The sequence below is a fragment of the Lemur catta genome, chromosome 1 (genome assembly GCF_020740605.2).
Source record: "Lemur catta isolate mLemCat1 chromosome 1, mLemCat1.pri, whole genome shotgun sequence".
Classification (NCBI taxonomy): domain Eukaryota; kingdom Metazoa; phylum Chordata; class Mammalia; order Primates; family Lemuridae; genus Lemur; species Lemur catta.
The window spans coordinates 203320625-203343437 of NC_059128.1; the positions used below are offsets into that span (position 1 = coordinate 203320625).

Here is a 22813-nt window from a genome sequence, read left to right on the forward strand (position 1 = left end):
TTTTTGTTTTCTCTAAAAGAAAAATTTAGATTTGGGAAGAGGAACAAATACTAGCCTACCCTGTCTGTCTTTTGCCTTACCCAAATTCCACGGATACCAATTTCTTGAAACTTTAAATCTATTACAACCATCTTGCGGCCATAAAGGCGATAAATCTTTAAATTTTATAATTATTTGTACTTTTGTCAAAACACTACACTTCATTTTGTTCAGTTTCATAGTTACAAAAATAATCAAATTTACATTTCAGTCACTTTTATCACAAGATTTCCAGGAGACTAAGCCAAAGCTAAGAAAAGTGTGGTCACGGCAGATACACTGAATAAAAAGAATAAAAAAAAACTATCCAAAATAATTCTACCATATGAAAATATTTTGGAAGCTACCCACTACATGTATACAAGGCAATGCCACTGTAAAACCACTACTGCAACTGAAGCTCAATAGAGAAACAACAAATATTTCCAGCAATGGACTGATCGTACAATTTTGCCACTGGTAATATACAGAACAAACTGCACACTTATCTGTGTGTTTCCAAAAACCATTCTCCACCCTTTCTTCACTGGTCAAAAACCCAGCCGCTCTAAAGGACCTAAATGAGACCAGGATCAAAATTGCATAAGCATGGTCATCAAAAAGATCTGGAGATGAAGAGATCCACAGACTACTTAAATCCCCCACCTAATTCACTTCTCTCTATTTCCTTATCAGAGTTCAGTGGCTCTGAGAAGTGTGGTCCTCAAACCAGCAGTATCAGCATCAGCATCAGCATCACCTGGGAACTTGCAAAAAATGCAAATCCTCGGGCCCTATCCCCTACTTACTGAATCAGAAATGATGGCGGTAGGGCTGAACAATCTGTGTTTTAACAAGTCCTGCAAGTGACTCTGATCTACACCCTAGTCTGAGAACCTCTGTCACAGTTCTTAGTTAAGAATTTCGTCTTTCACCTCTATCGTGGCAATAGCCTCCTGAACTCCAATGCCTTCTCTGAGGTGCTGCCAGGTTGATCTGATTATATTACCATCCCTCTCAAATTCCTTCAACAGGTCCATCAATTTTCCAAAGCTGTGGCTTACACACAAGGCTCTCATAATCTGGATCCTGCCACCACTTCCTCCCATCTCCCAACCAAACATCCCATACACACACTTACCTCTAGACCTAATTCATATATTATTGTACTTAAAGATCTTTACACTGCTATTCCTCTTCTTGGAATGTCCTCCTTCCCTCTACTCTTTTTCTACTTCTCCATTCCACCCCACATCTAGTAAAGGATCCAGGCATCTTTCAAGATTCGCTCCACACTCCACCTGGCCCAATACTGAGTTAAGTAACCCCTCCATGTGCTCCTAAAAACAACCTGAGCTATGCTTACCCCGCTCTTACTATTTCCTGTTGACTTGCAGCACAGCACATAGCACATAATAGGCACTCAATAAACTATATGGGGGTGAGGGGGAGAAAAGATCTGTCTTTCTCACATCTATACTCTAAAGTTCTTGAGCTCAATGGCCATGTTTCACTCTGGATGCTTTGTGTCTAACAATGCTGGCACATAGCAAACACCTTTTAAGTCTGCTGAGCAAATAATGTGGTTCAGAAGCCTTAAGAAAAAGCTGTTGTACAACACATACAAGCCAACACTGACATCCAGTAAAATCCATATGAAGACATTACTTCCTGAATTAGAATAAAAACTTATGAGTCCAATAAAAGAAATCCAGGGCTTCTCAGAGAAATGGCTGATTCTAGGGCTAGGGAAGGGAAAACACAAGATGTATCTGGATCATTTTGCTGTGTCAAAGTAAGAAAGCGCTTTAAAAAAAATCAAAGGGCAGGGCATGTTGAAAGGACATAGGAGCCAGCCTGGAAGGGGTTCCAGGAGCCAAAGCTAGGAAATTTACAACAAATTAAGTAGTGATAAAATGAAATTACAACCCAAAGAACAAAATAAATATCCACAGGTCTACACTGACATAAATAATTAAATGAGTAAATAAGTTAAAAAAAAAAAACACAAGGAGAAAAGGAACAAATCTTATGTACAGAAAAGAATCCAATTAATGCATGTGTAAGGACTGAGGAAACTAGAAAATCACCTTTAGAAAACCACAGTAATCACTACTCCAGACAAGATCCATTGATGAATACTGAAATTATTAGGTAAATCTTTCAAGAAAAAATAAAGGCTACCAGCATAGCCTCAAAGTATCTCTCAAAAGTTATCTCCCAAAGTATCTTAATTACCATGGTAGTTTAAACATATGTCCACAAATTCTTCAATACTCTTCCTCTAGGAAGTGGAACTTAAATGTCCTTCACCTTGAATGTGGGCTAGACTTAGTGGACTAACTTCTAATGAACAAAGTATGGAAGGCGAAAAACAGTAATTTGACAGTGAAGAAACCTGGCACACGTGACCTTAACCAAGTGATCATGATTAACATTACCAGGAGTAAGACATAACGATATGTAACCTCCCCCCTTGATATGATGTGATGGGACAGGCACATCATGTCTATCGTATTCTTCCCAAGTACACATAACCTCAGTCTAATCATTATAAATATCAGATAAACCAATACTCTTCTAAACTGTCAAGGTCATGAAAAAAGACGAAAGCCTGAGGAACTGTCACAGTCAGAGGAGACTAAGGACACAACTAAATGCAACACGGGATCCTGGGACAGAAAAAAAGACACTTGTGGAAAAAACTGGGGAAATCCAAATAAAACCTGTAGTTTAGTTTAGCATTGTATCAATGTTAACTTAGGTTTGAGAAATATAAGTGAAGCATGGGAACTCTACTATCTTTGCAACTTTCTGTGTGTTAAATCTAAAATTATTGCAAATTGTTTTATAAAGTTAATATTTATATAATTGTAATCAATTGTATAATACTTAATCCAGATGAAATCTCTAATGTTATCAAACTGAGATTCTAGTAACTTTTACATTAATGTAAAACCTTTAGAAGTTTCACAAATATAGGCCAGGCGTGGTGGCTCATGCCATAATCCTAGCACTCTGGGAGGCCAAGGCAGGAGAATTGCTCAAGGTCAGGAGTTCAAGACCAGCCTGAGCAAGAGTGAGACCCTTGTCTCTAGTAAAAATAGAAAAAAATTAGCTGGACAACTAAAAATATATAGAAAAAATTAGCCGGGCATGGTGGCGCATGCCTGTAGTCCCAGCTACTCGGGAGGCTGAGGCAGAAGGATTGCTTGAGCCCAGGAGTTTGAGGTTGCTATGAGCTAAGCTGACGCCACAGCACTCTTGCCCGGGCATCAGAGCGAGACTCTGTCTCCAAAAAAAAAAAAAAAACAGTTTCACAAATACATGAAAAAGTGGGTATCCAGAAATCCAACGAAAATTACACCCACCTGAAAAATCATGAGCTGGTAATACTATATCAATCTCTCTTTCTTGTGACTATTCTCAAATAAGCATCTAATTTAATTATCCCTTGATTAAGGTATCAGAATGACAAGAAATTCTGCATTCTCAATGGCAATTTCCCATTCCTCAACCTACTGGCTTAGCTTTTGCTCATTAGTTATTCAGATAGCAAATTAATTTCCCATCACCACAAACTCCCAATCTTCATACTCCTGTTCCCCAGAAAATGAGCAGTAGCATGCCAGAGAGAAAGAAAACTTGTATGCTTAACTCTTTTCAATTTTATTCTCTCCTTAACTTCCACTTGCTTTTTTACAGAATTCAGAAACAGGGACCAGTCTGCAATACTCCCAGAATTCAGTGGTATCACTTACACTACCCACTCAGCTCTCTCCCCTTTGTCCAGAGCTCAGCCCCTTCCCTCGTAAGCCCTCATCTCATCCTCCATGCACTACATTCATGGTTGAAACATACTTGTGCTGTTCTGCTTAAAATCTTTCACCAGTTCCCTGTCACAGAAGAACTTCACAACTCCTTAGCACAAGATGTCACTTTATGATACGATCCCTGCTTACCTTTCTGGCTCCTTTCTTACCACTTTCCAAATTAGAAACCATATGCTAGACAGAAACCAAACTGCCAGAAAAGACCAAGCTGTTGGGCATCTTTATGCCCTGAAACCCTCTTCTTCTCCTTCACACATTGGTTTTTATTGTAAATTACCATAATGTATGCAAATTATCAATTAGTAGTTAATATGAGCAGCTCTTGAAACTTATTTTGGTATTTAAAAAATTATAAATGTGAACAGCATGTTCTCATAGTACTTAACAAATATATTTTCAGTGCACAATTTCTAAAACATGCAGTACACAAAGCAAATTAACAGCTTAACTACTGAAGAACTGCCTTTGACATGCAGGAATTATACCATGAAAATAAGGGTATTAAAGGGAAAAAATCATTCTCAAAAATGTATTTGGTGATAGTTTTCTCTCTCATGAAATAGGATGTAATAAATGCACCTGAACTCACAGTATTAATGAACGTGATAGAAGTTTCTATTTCATATCTAAAAAATATTTTGAGACCAATTTGCTCAAAATTGAGAAGGTGTCTGAGAAAAGTAAAATGTTTTAAGAAAAATCAGATCAGGCAAAGATCAATATTGTATATTTTTCACATAATCTGGCTGAACACGTTTAATTTTTTAATTACATATGCTGTCATAAGGTTAAAGAGCATTAGAGCTAGAAGAAACCTCTAAGAGACTCAATCCAATGTTTTAAAAAAGAAGCAACTCAAGTACAGAAAAATTAATCTCTCTTAGGTTACAAGGCTTCTTTCTACATGGCTACCCATTTTCTTATTTTGGTTACCTGATGAAGCATTATTTAAAATAATAAATTGTTCAGAACATGTAACTTGTTAATTTTGTTACACGCTAAAATTATTTAAATGTCTGCTTAGGATAAAGGTGGTTATCTTCCCCAGAGATTACAATATCCCCTAAATTTGGACAATGAACCTGTTGATAATTTCCTAACAAGGACCTTCAAATATCACATTCCATTAGCTGTTAAAATTAGCAGAAATAATGTTAAAAAGAAAACCAAATCAATAGTATCAATTTTTCACTATGTATCTCATTTTGAGAAGACAAGTTCATTCCAACACCCATATTAACTATAGACAGAGTACATAAAATTACAATTACTATGACATGAGGGACCCCAATTTTTCACTTTAAAAACGGATTTTGTATTTGAAAAGGTTGGGAAACACAGATCAAGAGGTGTCATTTCCAGTTAAAAGTGAATTTATGTGACACTTTACCATGGATTAAAGGCACAACTTTCCCAACTATAAATGGACATACATTTTGGCAAGGGTCTTCCCAGCAGCTTCCTCGTTTACTCAACTGTTACATCCACTGCTCTTCTGATCTTCCAGGTTATTTGGTCATAGTTTTTGTTTGTTTGAGACAGGGTCTTGCTCTGTTGTCCGGGGTAGAATGCAGTGGCATCATTATAGCTCCCTACAACCTCAAACTCCTGGGCTCAAGCGATCCTCCTGCTTCAGCTTTTTATTCTTTGTAGAGACTGAGTCTCACTATGTTTGTTGCTCAGGCTGGTCTCAAACTGCTGCCCTCAAGTGATCCTCCCGCCTCAGCCTCCAAAAGTGCTGGAATGAGCAACTGTGCCTGGCCTACAACCATATATGACCATGGTGGGCACCTTCACAAATCAAACTGATCAGAGACCTTCAAGAATTTTCCAAATGAAATAAAGAAGTAGTCTCTACAGCAGAGAGAAACAGAAGATAAAAATTCAGGCACTGTCAAGTTATGTTTCCACCGTGCAAAGAAGGCCAATCTATTAGGAGAGAATGAAACCAACCCATTAACACAACAGCAGGGCTGTCTGACAGAGATTACTGGTAGCATTCAAATGGGTCTGGTTCTTGTTATTCCTAAAGCCCAGGTGACTCAATGCTCTTTACCATAGTTGATTTATTCAATCTACTTTAGGATTCCATATGCCAATGAATCCCCTTTTTGGCTTAAGCCAAAAATTTGAATTGGGTTTCTATCATACCACTAAGAATTCTGACTCAGATACCAACTTTTAGGAAGTTGATCATGATTAATCAAGACATTATCACAGGTAAATGTAACTAAAAGCAAACTACAAAAATCTCCTGAACCTGAATTTAAATATAAATGGGGGTATCCGGCCCTCACCTTATTACTTGAATAATGACATACATATCTTTAACTTAAAAAAAAAATTAACTTCTTAAGTCTAGCATTTATGATTAGCACAAAGCACATATATTCAGACTGGTTCATCAAGCAGCCATCCTTTTTACCTGTTTTTTTCCATATTGATCCACATGTGAGTATATTCCTCTAAGCAAAGCAAACAGTACTCACATATGTCCCTGGCCGTCCACATCTAAATACTAATTTAGTAAAGCCCCTTCTGACCTTACCCTAAATGTTGACCTTTTAATGAACCATTTCCAGTATTCTATAAAGATGAGCCAGTTTACGGCTACCAGCTAGTCATGAAAACATTCCTAAGACAACAATTCACTCAAATACTTACTAAGCACCTGCCAGGTCCTGTTCAGGGTAATGGAGACAGGCTGACAAATAAGACAGAGCCCATCCCTGTTCTCATGGAGTTTCAATTGTAGAGTGAAGTAAAACAAAAAAATTCAGCAATCAAGGCTATTTCAGAGAGAGAAAAGTGACATGAGGACAATAAGGATCTTGTGACTGAACATGGCTGGGGGTTAGCAGCTATTTCACTGTAACCTCTCTGAGGTGGTGGCCTTGGAACTAAGATCTGACTAACATAAAAGAATCAGCTATATGACAATCTCAGAGCAGAGCATGAGGCAAAGAACAAAGCAATTAAGACAGTAAGACAAGAATAAGCTTGTCAGCGGGTGTGGAGCTGGTATGCCTGGGCACACTGAACAAGGGGAGGGTGCTGTCAAATAAGGTCTGTGAGGTGGCCAGGGACCAGATCACATGGCAGGGGCTAGGGGAAGAGGGACCCTCATAGACTAAGGAAAGATGTTTGAATTTTATATTGTTATTGAAAACCCTTTTGAGGAAGGGGAAAGGGAAGGAAATTGACGTTTACTGAGCATCTTATATGATGCCAGACAAAATAATATGTATAAACATTTCCCCTGTGCATTCTATTTAATATAAAAAAATACACACATTTGTGGAAAACTTTTTATGCAAAGTCACATGCTAAAAGTAACAGGCACTTTATGAGAAAAAAAGCAAGGTGATGGTAGACAAGCAAAATTTATGCCACTTTGTAACCAAAACATTAACAAAAGCAATTAACAATCCAAATAAAAATGCTCATAAAATGTGTTACTGTTAAGTTTCTAATAAATAATTACAATAAATATACAATTTTCGGCCAGATGTGGTGGCTCACGCCTATAATCCTAGCACCCTGGGAGGCTGAGGCAGGAGGATTGCTTGAGGCCAGCAGTTCAAGACCAGCCTGGGCAACATAGCAAAACCTCGCCTCTACAAAAAAAAAAAAAAAAATTAGCCAGGTGTGGTGGTACCTGCCCAGGGTGGGGAACCTGTGGCTTTCTGATTTCAAGATTGTTCTTTTTTAAGCACCAAAGAAGGCAAGAAAAGCTTCATCTTTCTTTTAATAAAAGGATTTGTTCCGTAATATTTGGATTCAGTCAAAAGGCTGTATTTAAGGAAGTAGAAGGGCACAGGTTCCCCTGCTAGAACTGAGGCAGGCAGTAAGATCCCCTAAACCCAGGAGTTCTATGATGATGCCAATGCCCTCCAGCCTCGGTGACAGAGTAACACCCTGTCTACAAAAAAAAAAAAAAAAAAAAAATACACATACATACAACTCTGGGGGAAACAAGCATAGTAAGAGGATGTAAGGAACACTTGAGGCAAAATGCACAGAGATCACACGAGAGAGAACCACACAAGCCCTTCCAAGAACTTCCAAGTCTGAAAACGTGGCCAAACTAGGCCAAAAGGAAAAACTCAAGAGTGATTAGCTTGTTGCATTCAGCTCTTAGTGTACTTTGAACTCAGTTGTTGTTACTTGGTGCAAAATGTGAATATGCTGAGGAAAATGATGTATGAACCAGAGCAATTTCCTTATCGTACTGACATAATTCCCCTATTAACCAATCACACAAAAGCCCATTCAGGATATGAACACACAATGGAGCACAAGTATTCTTTTTAACTGATGCTACCTTTTTTATTCGAAATCAGATCCTAGGCTGGGCACAGTGGCTCGCACCTGTAATCCTGGCACTCTGGGAAGCCAAAGCAGGAGGCTCGCTAGAGGCCAGGAGTTCAAGACCAGCCTAAGTAAGCAAGAGTGAGACACACACACACACACACACACACACACACACACACACGTCTGTATAAAAAAATAGAAAAACCAGCTGGGCGTGGTGGTGCATGCCTATAGTCCCAGCTACTTGGGAGGCTGAGGCAGGAGGACAGTATGAGCCCAGGAGTTTGTGGTTGCAGTGAGCTATGATGATACCACTGCACTCCAGCCTGGGTGACAGAGCAAGATTGTCCCAAAAATAAATACAATTAAAAATATGTATATTCTAATTAGATCCTTATGAGCTAAGTATTTGGCATTTTGCAAATAAAAGAACTGACGTTCAAGAAAGGCAAGTAAAATGCATCCAAACCCAGAGAGCGAAGTAAAAGATGCAGAATTTATTTCCTGAAACTTTTTTACTCCACTACCCACACTGTCAACTACTCTTCAGAGAGCTTCAAATCATGACCTTCAAATTATACTGTGTCCATTCATCATAATATTTATCAAAAGATCATTCCTACTCACAGTTTCAAACAAATAAAAAAAGCCAATTTTCCTGTCATTACCAGTTCTCACTTGTAGGAAGTCATTTCTATGTTGATTTATCAGACCAAACCAATAACCAAACAAGGTACCTACAAGCAAAACACAGGACTCATCTGGAAGAAAACACAAGAAAGGCAACTAGATAAAATAAGGCAACCAGATCCACCAGCATATGTGACCCAAAAAAGGGAACAAACCAAATAGAGAAGCAACAAATTAGAAAACATACTCACATATTAATATAAAAAGCAGAGAGCCCAGAGATAAAAAAGATTAGGTGTCTGCTTGAACAAAAGCACTCCCCTGCAGGCAATAAACAAAGGGTAAAAAAGGGAAAAAAAACCCAGTATCTTAATTCATTCCCCCATTTAATAGTACCTTGTCTGTTTAAGTAACATTCAAAGTAAAGTGCAAATATTAATCTTTTAAATATTACTATCCTTGCCATTTTTTTAAAATCTGCTAATGAATTTTTAAAACTTTTAAGTATTTTTTAGAATATCTCTGAAATATTGTGGCATTCGTTTTAGTTCAAAGTTTTAAAATTGAAAATCCCATCTTCCCTGACAGCAAATTCTGTCAACTACCTCCCTTCTGACAAAACAGTCATCTTTCACTTTGGAAAGCTTCAAATGATACTAGAAGCAAATCTACCAAGACCTCTTATCCCCAACCTCTACTCCAAGTATCCAAGATCATCCCGGATATTTTCATCAATAGCTAGAAGTGCAGGATGTTGCCCTGGCTCACCTGACTACTCCATGTTACTTACCATCACCTACCCCTATTGCTTCCAACTCTAAACCTCCTCTATCTTCCAACTGTCTTGTCACAACTCATCACCATTAAATGAAAATCTGCCACTGCCAGCCTACACTCAACAGTAGAAACACAGGAAGAAAGTACAAGATGTTCTCATGCTAGATTATGGGTAGCAGTACATCAGGAGAGGAGTTCAGAATTAAGAGACAATTTGGCCCAAAGAATCACTCGCGCAGTAATGGCTGGTCTAAAGAGACAAAGGTGTATAGACTACACACCCTTTGAGTTCTGAGGGAAAGCCACAAAGAGGAGGGCATGAGTAGATGTACGGAGTGACCCCACATGCTAAGACCAACAACCAAGAATAAAAGTCAGGTAAGAATGGCATACCAGTAATCAGGTAAAATAAGGGTTCAAATTGGGGGCAGGGGTGGGGTGGACAGAAACAGGAAGGAATAGACCACAAAGAGTACATGAGTATCAGGAACAAACGGACAAGTACACACAATTCGGGTTTATCTGCTCATGTCAAGTCAAAGTCTTTGTCTCTTTTACCCAGGTTTTGAGCATATCTGTTGCTTCTCCTTGCAAGGCCACACTGCTCCCAAGCCAAAAAAGATTCTGGAGATGCCAAAAACCACAGGGTACTAGGTTATCAAGCAGTCCCTCAGGATGCTTACAGTAGGAACACAATGAGTCCACGGGACAATGAATTTTTGAAACTGGATGAATCTCTTTTCTAGTTTTGTGTATATATGTGAATCATCCTCAGAGAGGCAAAGTTCTATTGTACTAGGAAATCTATACCTCAGTCAGAGAGCCTCATGGGAGTCAACTCAACATGAACAGAAAGTCTACAGTGTGCCAGGCACTGGACCAGGTGCTGAGGATAAATATGGGAGAGAGACAACTGTCTTTAAGAAATAAGAGTCAACAAAGTACTTCTCAACCAAGGAGAAGTCTGTGCTAGAAACAGATGACTAGTGGTCACAGGCTAGGATGTTAACTTACAATTATCATAGAAAGAGGGTTCATCTTCAACCAAATAGTGTAACTTCATGTAGACAAGTTAACTTTTATCTAAAATAGTGTAAAATAATTATTCAAACTTCTTCTCTATTAGGATGCAAGAAACTTAATGTAATAGTTGTTACTCTGTTAATAATTACTATCCTCGATGCAACGCATTCAGGGTTTTTAATCCAGAGCTATTTGGAGATTTCCCCTCCAAAAAAAATCGTATTTACATTTTATAGCAATCAAAATTCCTTATCATTTGTACCTTACTTCTTATGTATACCTTACAAAATTAGGACATCCAGAACTTCAGAATCCTCATATAGCCTCAGCATACCACCTAAAAACATTAACACGAATAAATGTGACTTATCGATGCTCAATCATTCAGACTGTCAATTTGTTTCTCATTCTGAGTACTGATTCTAAATCCATAAAGGTAAAAAATTATAATTCTATACTCCTTTAAACTAGTATTTACTAAATTCATTGAAAAATAAAGTTATTTTTAAATAATAAAATCAACTTACAGGTTTATAAAAGCAGTTTTTAAATGAAAAAGAAGACTACAAAATCAGTGTGTATCAGGTATTAAAGCAATTAGTAGTTCCTGAAAAGTTTTATTTCAGTTATTTTTATATGTATACATATCCTATGCTGTGCCATATATATTTTTAGTGAGAGTTCATATCAAAGTTTCCATAAAATGAAGCATGTGATATTTAAATTGACTGATCCAGCCAGGCACAGTGGCTCACACTTGTAATCCCAGCATTTTGGGAGACTGAGGTGGAAGGATTGCTTGAGGCCAGAAGTACAAGATCAGCCGGGGCAATATAGCAAGACCCCATCTCTATAAAAATAAAATAAAATAAAATGACTGATACAAGCAGTAGCCACTGACAACCAGAGCAGTGCTACACCTCCTACAGACTGGAGAAAAGGAGTAGCAATTCCATCCCAGAAACCAAAAAGACTTTCTTTTCTAAGAATGGTAGCAACCTTTTTTTCCTTGAAACATCTTAACAAAATGTGACCAAATTCAACATGCAATATTACTGCAAAAACACACACATACACACACACACACATATCAGACACACAACAAAGCTCCACAGTACACATTCTCATTCTAGAGTGAGCAACAAAAGCTCATTCACCAAATGTAGGTCTAGCCTTCTGAATTGGAAATTCTAACCATCCCATCTCTGCAGTTGCCACAGTAAGCCATGACAGATTTACAGAATAAGCTGTCAGGATGGGTGTCACTTTTCTGCCTCTCTCTACAGCTGTTGCTGCTGCAGCTAACAAAGGCTACCAATAGTAGCCTGCATTTACTTGGTACTTCCTATGTACCAGGCCCTATGCTAATTGCTTTACATATGCACTCCCATTTCCATCCTCACAATTGCTCTATGGAGAAAGTACTAATTATCCTTTATTCCTATTTTTCAGATGTGGAAACCAACTGGAACGATTATGAATTTCCCAAAGTCATATAACTAGGTAGAAGTAACAGGATTCAAACCAGGTATGCCCCGCTCCAGCTCTTCATCAAGGTAACATCCTAGAGTAAGAGCTGACTGCCAAAGATGAGACACAGACCCTACCTACCTAGTCTCCTGTTACCTGCTGTGAGAGCCACTGCCCTCAGGGAACGCTAGGGTAAAGTCCCAGTACAGCAGAATTAAATGCACAGAAACAGGCGCTACCTTTCCTTGAGGTTGCTCTAGATGATTTTGAAAATGAGCAAAACTAGAAGGCAAGCCCCTTTACTCGCAAACCAGCCAACGAAAAATTACAAGTGACACCCACTACAACCAAAAATAGAATCAAAATCTAATATATCTGTCTCCTTGGAGTCAACAATGCATACATATAGGTTCATTAAGTCACAAAAGGATTGGTACAATATCAGAATCCATAGTTCTACAAATACCAGTGTACCAAAGACTATCATAATTATTAAAATCAACTACTATACTATACTAAGAGAACCCCAGTTTTCACCTGACATCCAAACTCTTGGCAAAGCAATACCTTTGAAATAACATAACAGTTATATACTTCCAGATAACCAAAACCTCCTCTTAAAGTTTGCACTAAACTTCTAATTATCAGGGTTGAACAGGATTCAAAAATCACCAGTTCACCACTGATGACCCAGTCGTGAAATAGAACCAACTCTTTTTAATCATGCAACTACTCTAATTCTGAAAATAAATACTGGAAATAAAAATAAGCATTTATAGAAATACACAGTTCCAACTCTTTAAGAAATGACAGAAAAGCATGGGAGAGATTAACGTAGTTTTCTCTCTTTTCACTATCCAAATTAAAAGAAATAGAAAGAGGCTGGGCCCGGTGGCTCACGCCTGTAATCCTAGCACTCTGGGAGGCCGAGGCGGGCAGATCACTTGAGTTCAGAAGTTCGAGACCAGCCTGAGCAAGAGCAAGACCTTGTCTCTACTAAAAATAGAAAGAAATTAGCTGGACAACTAAAAATATATAGAAAAAATTAGCCGGGCATGGTGGCGCATGCCTATAGTCCCAGCTACTCGGGAGGCTGAGGCAGAAGAATCGCTTTAGCCCAGGAGTTTGAGGTTGCTGTGAGGCCATGGCACTCACTCTAGCCCATGCAACAAAGCGGGACTCTGTTTCAAAAAAAAAAAAAAAGAAAGAAAGATTAAAAATTCTTAACTCAATGCCTTAAGTTTTCAATCACTACTTTTTTAAAAATGGTAATACAAACATATTCAAACAACTCAAAAGGTTATACATGAAAATAAGTATCTCACACATCTGACCATATATTAATAATTTGCCCATCCCAACCCTATTCATGATACCACTGTAAATAGTTTCTTCCAGTCACTCTAAGCATACACAAATATATACACATAGTATTTTGTGTCTTTTTTTCCATTCTTCTATCCCTTTTTAAGTTAAAGCAACAGCAGACTATACAGAATTTTCTGATTCCTTTTTTTCCTTTAAACATATCTTTGAGAAAATTCTTTAAATATTAAAAAAAAGTAATAAACAACAAATCTAAAACTATAATGGAACAATTCACACAAAAACCTCACCAGGTGTCAAAACTGGTGACCTCTGCTGGCAGGACATGAGGAAGTCCAAGGTCAGACACGTATCCCCATGAAGGTCTGTTTTTTGTTTTTTGTTTTGTTTCCCCCTCCCACAAGAATGGGAAAACTCTACTTTGCTGATACAGTAACAGATTGCACTCCCAACCCCAGTCTATGATACTACAAATGTACATCAGTTACTAAAGATGATAGAGAAAGGTGATTTAAAAAAAAAAAAACCACCATTTTACTAGAGGAAAAATTTTAAGCATATATCATATTGCATTTTTTATATAAAAAGGTGCAAAAGAACATTGCTACAGCTATAAATAGTATCTTAAAATCTGCACATTTATGAGTCTCATTCCATAAAAGGATAATTACACAGAAAAAGAAAAGATATTAAGGAAATTCATTATCTATTCCCATTACCTTATTTCAGAAACCCAAAGTAGATGATCCAATTGCCTTACACTGTGAGTTAATGATATATGATAGCCACTAAATAGAAACAGAACAAGATTAGTATACACTTTATCCAATTAGCCTGCTCAAATTAAAGGGAAAGTATAAAACACCTCTACCTAACCCGTAAGCTGGTTCTATTCACAGGTGATGGTAATCACCAAAAATATGCTATAACCGTAACATGTCTTGCAAGGCATTTGCTTATATTAATGTCAAGTACTTCCCAGACTATTATTCTATATAAGGCTGTAGATTTTTAGCCCTTAAATACTGTAAGAAAATTTTCCACATAGATCCCCCTCAAAATCATAAAATTAAATGACAAAATCTTAGAATTTTAATACAGGAATTGAAGTATTGAGCATACTCATTCAAGTATTGTACAAATAAGCAAACTTTAGATAATATTTCATCTGATCATCTTAATATACATTTACAGAAGCTAAATGATTTAACCATACAACCATGGTTTTGCAAAAAATGATTTTAAAAAACTTGTTTGATTAATATTGGATCCATGTTAAAACACTACCCACCATTCAAGTATTAAACAGACACATAGTAAGAACAAAAACACAAACATCCACTTAAAAACTGAGTCACTGATTGCCTCTTTACAATACCCTACCCTCCAGTGTGCTGAAAAGAACACAATGAAAAGAGAGAAGGTAGGAAAAGGAAAAGCACTGATTGATATCACTCCTAAAAAATAAAAAATCTATACTGTTTTAAGGTAATTAAAATTTTTAAACTTTTTCCTTTAAAAAAAAAAAAATAGGCTGAGAGTCCAGTATAATTTCCTATAAAGAAGAGTTATTCTACTAAGATTCTGGAATGACCGACCACCTTCAACCCTTACTCCTCAAGTTCTCTTCTGTTTTTTACATTCTACCTCTTGAAAGAAACCTTTAATAAAGGGGAAAAGAGGTGGCAAACTCCACCATTTAACCGATCACTTTAAACATTTATCCTTCACTCATTCCTCAAACCTATTCATTTCACATAAACCTTTTCCTTTTCCTTAATCTGGGCACTTTCTATGTTTACTGAAATTGAATTATTGACCTTTCAGCCTGACCCTTACAGTTTGATTGTTAACAAATTCTGAGTTACAAATCTAAGCTCTCAGAAAGCAGGGTAACATCCAACTCATTTTGTTTAACTGAAAATCATGCAGAGAAGCTTACATTTTAAAACTATAAATATTTAAAATTTTGAAAAGATATAACACTGAATTAGTTGCCTTTAGAGTCAATTACTCTTGTTGGTTGAAACTAATATAGCAGAATCTTACCTTGAAAACCTATTGAAGGGAGATGGTTAAGATGACATTCTTCTGGTAGATTATACCCTTCACACCTTATAATAGTAGATACACCCTATACTGAACATTATTACATTAATAGTAATGGCACAAATGAAACTCTAATGTGGTCAGAGTGAGAGCTACAAACACAAAGATACACTACTGAGAAAATCATGAGCAAAAAAAGCCTGAGAAATTTAAAAAGTACAAAATCTTCATACCTGCCACATAGATAATCAACTAAAGTCAACTTAGGGTTACCTGCCACATAGATAATCAGCTAAAGTCAACTTAGGGTGACATGATTCCTAACTAGAGTAGGTTTTCCCCCCAATACTGTTGCTACTATTCCAGAATTTTTCTTCCAGTTTTTTTCTTGTCAACTCTGGCAGCATTAAAATTCAAATGAACAGTTAAATGTGACTACAGTACACCTAAATCTTGAAGGCCTAATCCATAAAGGAGATTCTGCCACATCAACGACGGGTGCCATTAATGGGTGGACTGGAACTGTCATCACTCTCATTTAACATGGGCCCTTGTAAAAATAACCCATTTTAACATGAAAATGGTATTATTTGAGCTCTTGATACAAAAACTAAGAACTCCGACAAATACTAGAAGGAAAAAGGTCCTTCCCTTCAAGAAACGTAATGTGGTTGGAGTGACTTGACAAATACTCACAAAACAATAAATAGTTATGCAGTTTGTGATATTCGTTGAATGCAATAGAATTGTAGACAAGAAATATCCTGAGTCAGGATGGCCAAGAAAGGCTTCATGGAAGAAGTGAGACTGAAATGAGGCTATAAAAAGGACAAAGGGAAGGAATAGCATCCACAAAAGCAGAGAAGTAGCAAAACCAGAGATGTAATGAGTATGGCAAAACTGCAGTACTTGAGAGGCAGGCAAGAATCCCAGTTGAGGAAGAGTGGGAAATTAAGCTGAATAGGTAGAATGGAGCCTTAAAAGCCAGACCGGGACATGTGAACTCAATCCAATTGGCAAAGACAATCCATTATGGGTTCTCCAGCAGGAAAACTGACATGATGAAACCAGTATTTTAAACAACTTATACCGTCAGTAGCTACAGAAGATGGAGGAGAAAGGTTGTTCAGGACAACCAACGAAAACTTAATGCAAACCCAGACCTAAAACCACTCATTCATTCACTTCAAAGGTAGTAGTACACTAGGTAAGAACACTGGCCTAGGAGTCAGACAAACTGGGCCTAAATCCCTGCTCTTGTCTCTCTTACTCTTGCCTCAATTTCCTCACTGTTAAATTCAGAATATCAGCCACTTGTCACAAGTACCAAAGTACCTGTATAGTCCCAACACATAGAACTTTGACTATTAGTAATGACCATTACTGCTGAATTAAGAGTGGTAAAAAATGGGAAGTTAAATAAGACAAGGCTCACAGAGGAACAGAACTTCCAAAGAAAACTATCTTGACTGCAGCTGATAATATGGAAAAGAAAACAGGTGAAAGAGCAAAAACCTACCCAAAGTAATCGCTCTAACCTAAAAGGCAGATCCTAGGTTCTGCTGGATCCAGTCTCTAAAGAGTTCTCTTTTTTATTTAAAAAGAGTTGGAGGTATTTCAAATGGTGCAAGTAGATTTAAAAAGTCCAAGCCCAAGTGAAAGAATAACAAAAAAGGCTTGCAAAAGATTCATCACTGTACCAAACCAGTCACCTAAGTTGATACTGTTCCCATTTAGTGTTACAACTCTAATCCTTCATAGTGCATGTAAAACCTTAAATCACAACTTTGAAAGTAAATAAATTAAGTTTATTTCAAATGTTGCCCTGGAACTGAGGAAACAGAACAGCCAAATGCTTTCTATGACATTATGCCCCCCCGCCCCCGCTAAAATAAATAACAAGCAAATAAAATGTAATACAAAGAAACAAACTTTAAAAACCAAACCTATCAGCAGCAGCTTACACTTAGAGACGCTCAGTATGTCCACCACTGTTCTAATATATCTCACGCTTATTAACTCACTAAATCTCAACTCTTATGAAGCTGTCTATCCGCAATACAAAGCAACTAAGACACAGCAAGTGTTACAACCCCTCATTACAGCTAGGAAGACATGGAGCCTGAGTTTGAACCCTTGCTCAAACCACTGTACTACAACACAAAACGTAAATGATTTTTCTTCCACAAGATTTTAGGAATGTATACTCTTAGGGTAGCTGGAGTATCACTCATTTGCTTTTCCTTCTTAACTGTAGGCACAGAACATTTCCTTATTTCTGCTGGCAGTATTTGGAGAGCCTACTTCACTGCTGACAATCATAAGGTAGGAAATACAGCAGTTGACAAGATCACATCTTATTAAATAGAGCTAGAGAGTTAAGTACAATGATATGAGTCTTATGAATTTCATCTATCCATGCAATCACTTGACCCAGTTAGCAGAGATGCCCAACTACACAATTATAAACTTGATCAGAAACACGTAAGTTTCTGCAAGGATATGTACAGACCAAGACTGACAAATCAGCTGGGAAAATGTGACACAGATACAGTCATCTAAGACAGATCTAGGTTTGAATCCTAGCACACAATCATTTTGTGGCCTTGGACAAATAAAATAACTTCTTTGCACCTCTGTTTCATCATCTACAAAAGGGCCCAACACTATCTACCTCATAGTATTTGCCTGAAGTATAAATGACATACAAAGTACCTCACACTTCCTAGAGCATAGCCAGAGCACAGAGTCCTTTTCTTTGGCTCTATGCTAACAGGGCAAATAGCTGTACTCTTAGTGTTCAATCCCGAAGGGTTAAGTAGCCAAATCTCTCCAATATCAGCTCTCACAGAGCCTTATTTTTTTTTTTTTAACTTCAAGTTTCTGTTGGTGGCAGACCAAGAGATAACACCAAACAGAACAGTACTCTTACCAATTCTTTACTACACAGCCCTAAGGTCCTAGCCCTTCTCTACTTCCGGAATGTTTGCATACAAAGTATCAATGTCTCATGTTAGCTGCTTTCCTTTTTTTGCATTTCAGCAACTTTTACTATAAATGTTATTTGTGAAATGAGTCAAATTCACATATGCAAGAAAAATACAAGTCCCAGACAGTGCCAATGTTTCTGCCATCCCAACTTCCTACCATTCACATTCTTTTCTATTCTTTTTTATGTAAATAACACCAAAATTGATCAAAGCCAACAAGTTATTTCAACCAACTTCACCAAAATGTGTCAAGTCAGAAACTGTTTGTAGTAATAACTACTATAAGTTGTACAAGAGATATTCTTTTGTCAACTATTCATCTGACAAGGTTGTATTTACAGTGCATTGCTATATATGAACTGATGGATTTAATCAACAAGTTGATGTTCAGAAAGTCCACTTATTACATCTCCTTTTATCAGTAACCTTTATGTTTGTATATGCTTCTGTCCTTTCAGCATAGTAGCTTGAAAGGCTCCCAGTACACAGAAAATAGTTATTTCTTGTTCTCTTGGTAGACTGGTATGGTAATCATGCAAAAACTTTAATTAGGTGTTGAGAACACAAGTATGAAAAAGATTCCTGAAAACATGCAAAAAGTTATTAAAATGGTTAATATTTCCTTGAAACAACAAATGTAAAAACACAACTTCCACAAGAAGCCATTCCATTTACCACCGGTGTCTCCCACATTAATAACTAACGCCGGTATATGTTAGAGAAAAAATGTCTTATAAACTAAGAGTGAGCTTGGCAACAATTTTTAAGCCACTAACATGTCACTTAATTAAATTCCTTAACAGTAAGAAAAACTTTTTCCATTCACATATTGTTTTCATCCCCCATACAGTTTAGTATTTTGTCCTAAAGGTCTGATTCTAACTATTCAAATGGCAAAAAACAGTACTTATGAATTTAATGGTTGTGATTACATTACATCACACTGTGCAGGACAGCAGAACTGAAAACAAAACATCATATTCCAAACAAGCAGGAAAACCTCAATTTAAGGGGAAAAAGTATAAACACATCACATGCCTAGAGGCTCTCAGGCATATTTTCTTCCTGCAGCCCCTCCCCCACAGGTAAATGCAAACTATTTCTAGAACTCTCAATGATAATTTGGGAAGACTGCCATCAACTCCCGTGATACAATTCAACATACAAGATGTTTTCATGGTGACAAAGCTGCCCTACTTCCCTAGACTATAAACTTATTAAAATGGTGAGAACACACAGTCCAAGTAAGTCAGAATTACTAAAATACACAAAGGTGGCATGGGTCTTATTTAACAAAAACGAAAATGAATCACACTGGGAAACCCAAAAAGTCATTCCCTATACCTTCGATACATAATCAGAGTATGTATTACAAGTTGTTTTAGATAAGTGGATGAAAACACCACGAAGACTATATATTATCCAAAATAGTGAATGAGTCTTTAAGAAAAAAGGGGGAGGAAGATGATTACTTAATTATATTGGGGGGAGGGGAAGAGGAGAAACTATTCAGTCTAACAATCCAGACTAAAAATAAACCGTCATTTCACCCACTATATTTTATTAACAAGCTTGTTTAGATCAGCATAAAGTTCTTGTTTGGAAAACAAGAAAGTCAATAGGAAACTTCCCTAAGTCAACTGTAAATCACATAGGTACTAAAACTCTTCACCCCTGGTGCCTGCACAGTCCAAGATTTTCAGTAAACTCCAGACACGAAAAAACCTAATTTTTAACTAGGTTCCAACACTTTTCATTTGTAATCACCAAATTATTTGACACAATGTTAGATAACCTAACAAAGAGAGCATTTTTCAAAAACCACCACAACCCAAATTATACATGAAATACACCATTTCCACAACCTAAATTTAATCCCGGTTGCCACTGCAAAGTGACGCCTGTTTCAGCAAATTAGGAACTTCCAAAAATACTGAACACGTTAACACATGCATGGCTTCCTTGAGCTGCCATTTAAGATTAATATTTCACTTAAATATAAGACTGTTTCTCTTCAAAAAAATTAAATCGGTTGCAAAGAGGAAGTTACCGAGAAACCACTCTCACAACGTGGCCTTTACACTGTCAGAAAATAATGTGACTCTCCGCCACCCAAAACTTACCAGAAGCTGGCTATAACTTTGCCAATTCTACACTCTCAACCCAACTTCAAAGAGGCTCTACCGAAGACCTCCTTAAGACGACAGAAAGCACCAAGTTACAAACAAACACGTCCCGGAGCGAGGCCCGGCGGCCGCGCGCCCCTCCCCCCGCCGGCGCCCCCGCCCCGGACGCGCTGCCCCAACAGCCGCCCGCAGCCCCCGGCAGGCCGGCCGGGGTCGCCGCGCCGGGCAGGGGACGCGCCGGGGGAGGGGAGATGTCCATTGCTGCCTGACGTGCCACAAAATAGCATGCACCGAAAAGCTCCTTCTCCTCTGCTAAAAATAGGCTATAAAGGAGTCGGCCTTATGATGGCTCCTTGATTCAATTTGCTGCAAATTCTTTCCTGAAAGCCTCCCCTCCACACACACAGACACACACGCACAAAAAAGGGGTGTAAATGCACGAAGGGTGGAAGAGGGGGAGAAGGCCAAGGTGCACCTTTTCGGGGACAACATAATTAGGGTGAGGATCCCCCGAGACCAGGAAAGGGTAAGGGGTGGGCAGGCACGTGAGCATTTCAAAGAAGCCTGAGAAAGGAAAAAAGGGGGGATGGGGCACCCCAAGTGCCCTCGCTCCCTTCCCCTCCCCCACCCAAATCCCAGCTCCCCAAAAGGCCAAGTTAAAAAATGCATGTTCCACTTGCGCCCATCCCCCCGCGGCCCGGTGCCCCCCGGCAGCCTCCGGCCCGCGCCCCCCGCCTGGGCCCGCGGCCGCCCCCACTCCGGGGTCCGGCCCCCAGCGCTTACCTGGAAACGGTGGCCTCCAACGCCGCTCCCCCCTCCCGGGAATGGAGGCACAAGGAAATTCCCCTCCTCGCCGCCGCCGCCACCGCCTCCAACCACCCCCAAAATAACCCCTCCGGGGGGTGAGAGGCAATTATAACCCCAGCGAGCCGAGGGCGCGGGGGATGGGCGCCGGGCGGGCGGGGGCGGGGAGCGCGGCGCGGGTCCCCAGGTGGCGAGCGGAGGTGCTCCCGCCGCGGGGGAGGGGCGGGGGCGCACGCGGCCGGCGGCGGGGGGAGGCGGCGCGCGGGGGAAGGGCGCGAGCGGGGAGAGGAATTGAGGCAGAAGGTAAAAGCTGTTACTAAGGGAAAGAGCCAAACGGTTCGGAGCAGCCAACGGCTCAGACACTCAACACTGGGGAGAGCGGAATGGGGACCAGCCAGGCACAAATGAGCTCGCGAGGCCCGCGGCGGCGGCCGCGCAGCAAAACAAACCCGAGCGGCCTGCGCCGGGCGGGCGGGCAGGCGGCGCGGGGGAGGGGCCGGCGGGGGAGGGGCGCCGCGGACGCGAGGCGGCGGCGGCGGCGCGGCGGGGGGGGCCTCCGCCGGCCGCGCTCCTCTCCCGCTCGGCCCGCGGCGGCGGCGCTGGGGGCTGGGCGCGTGCGGCGCATTCTTTTGAAAATAAAGCGAGCCCCGCGGGCGCTCGGAGGCGCCTCCCGAACACAGGCCGCGCCACCCCGCCCCCACCACCGCGCGCTGCCGGGTGCGGGGCGGCGCGGGTGTGGGCCCCGCGGCCCGGGGGGGGCGGGGAGGCTCGCGCCGCGGCCGGCGTGGAAACGCCGGTTAACTCCCCGGGGGAGGCCGCGGACTCCGGGTGTCCGGGCGCGGCCGGGCGCACACGCGGTGGGATGTGTGGGGAGTGCGGCGCCCGCATCATATGGGCGTTTGTTTGCGAAGGGCTCCGTACACACCTTTGTGTGCGTAAATACATCTGTTTCTCGGAAGCGTACCTGGAAAGGTGCTTTATCTGTGAGAAACGATGTTCCAAATGCAATCCGAAGCACGGGATCTGTAGAGAAAACACGCACACAAGAAAAGGTTTTTGATACTAAACACAAAGCTGTAATTGAAATGTTTATGCCCAAATGTACTGTGAATCAAACATATGGTGGTATTTATCATCTGGTGGGTCTGTTTGAAAGGTTTGGTCGATCAGTTCTTATTTCACAAAAATAAAATAATGTAACTAAATGTTTACTAAATATATACCTCCACGGCAGCATCGACAGTAGAAGTTTATCCACTTTGTGTACTTTTTGCATGTGTGTAGCACATCAAGGCAATTTATAAAGTAGAACTTAGATGAGTGATACTGTGACAATATGATTGAGGGAAGGAGTGCAGCGGTTTGGTTTTTTTTTTTATTAAAGGGAGATGTCTCAGTTTTTAAAGCAAATGTGGTGTTGATCTTTCTAAGGCTTTCAGAAGGCAGGGGTGGC

General features: G+C 39.7%; 1 protein-coding gene across 5 annotated transcripts in view; it reads right to left on the reverse strand.

Annotated features, from left to right (window-relative positions):
• The window catches only part of TBL1XR1 (TBL1X receptor 1), a 167544-nt gene extending 145185 nt beyond the window's left edge, over positions 1-22359 (reverse strand). For 2 of the 5 annotated variants that reach the window (XM_045539702.1, XM_045539699.1), the window contains exon 1: positions 21340-21509. The gene's annotated coding sequence lies outside the window, so the exon portion shown is untranslated. Of the gene's footprint in view, positions 1-20553; positions 20706-21339; positions 21546-22324 lie in introns of those variants that run through there. The other 3 variants (XM_045539706.1, XM_045539701.1, XM_045539700.1) reach the window with 3 other exon arrangements.
• Positions 22360-22813: the final 454 nt, after the last annotated feature.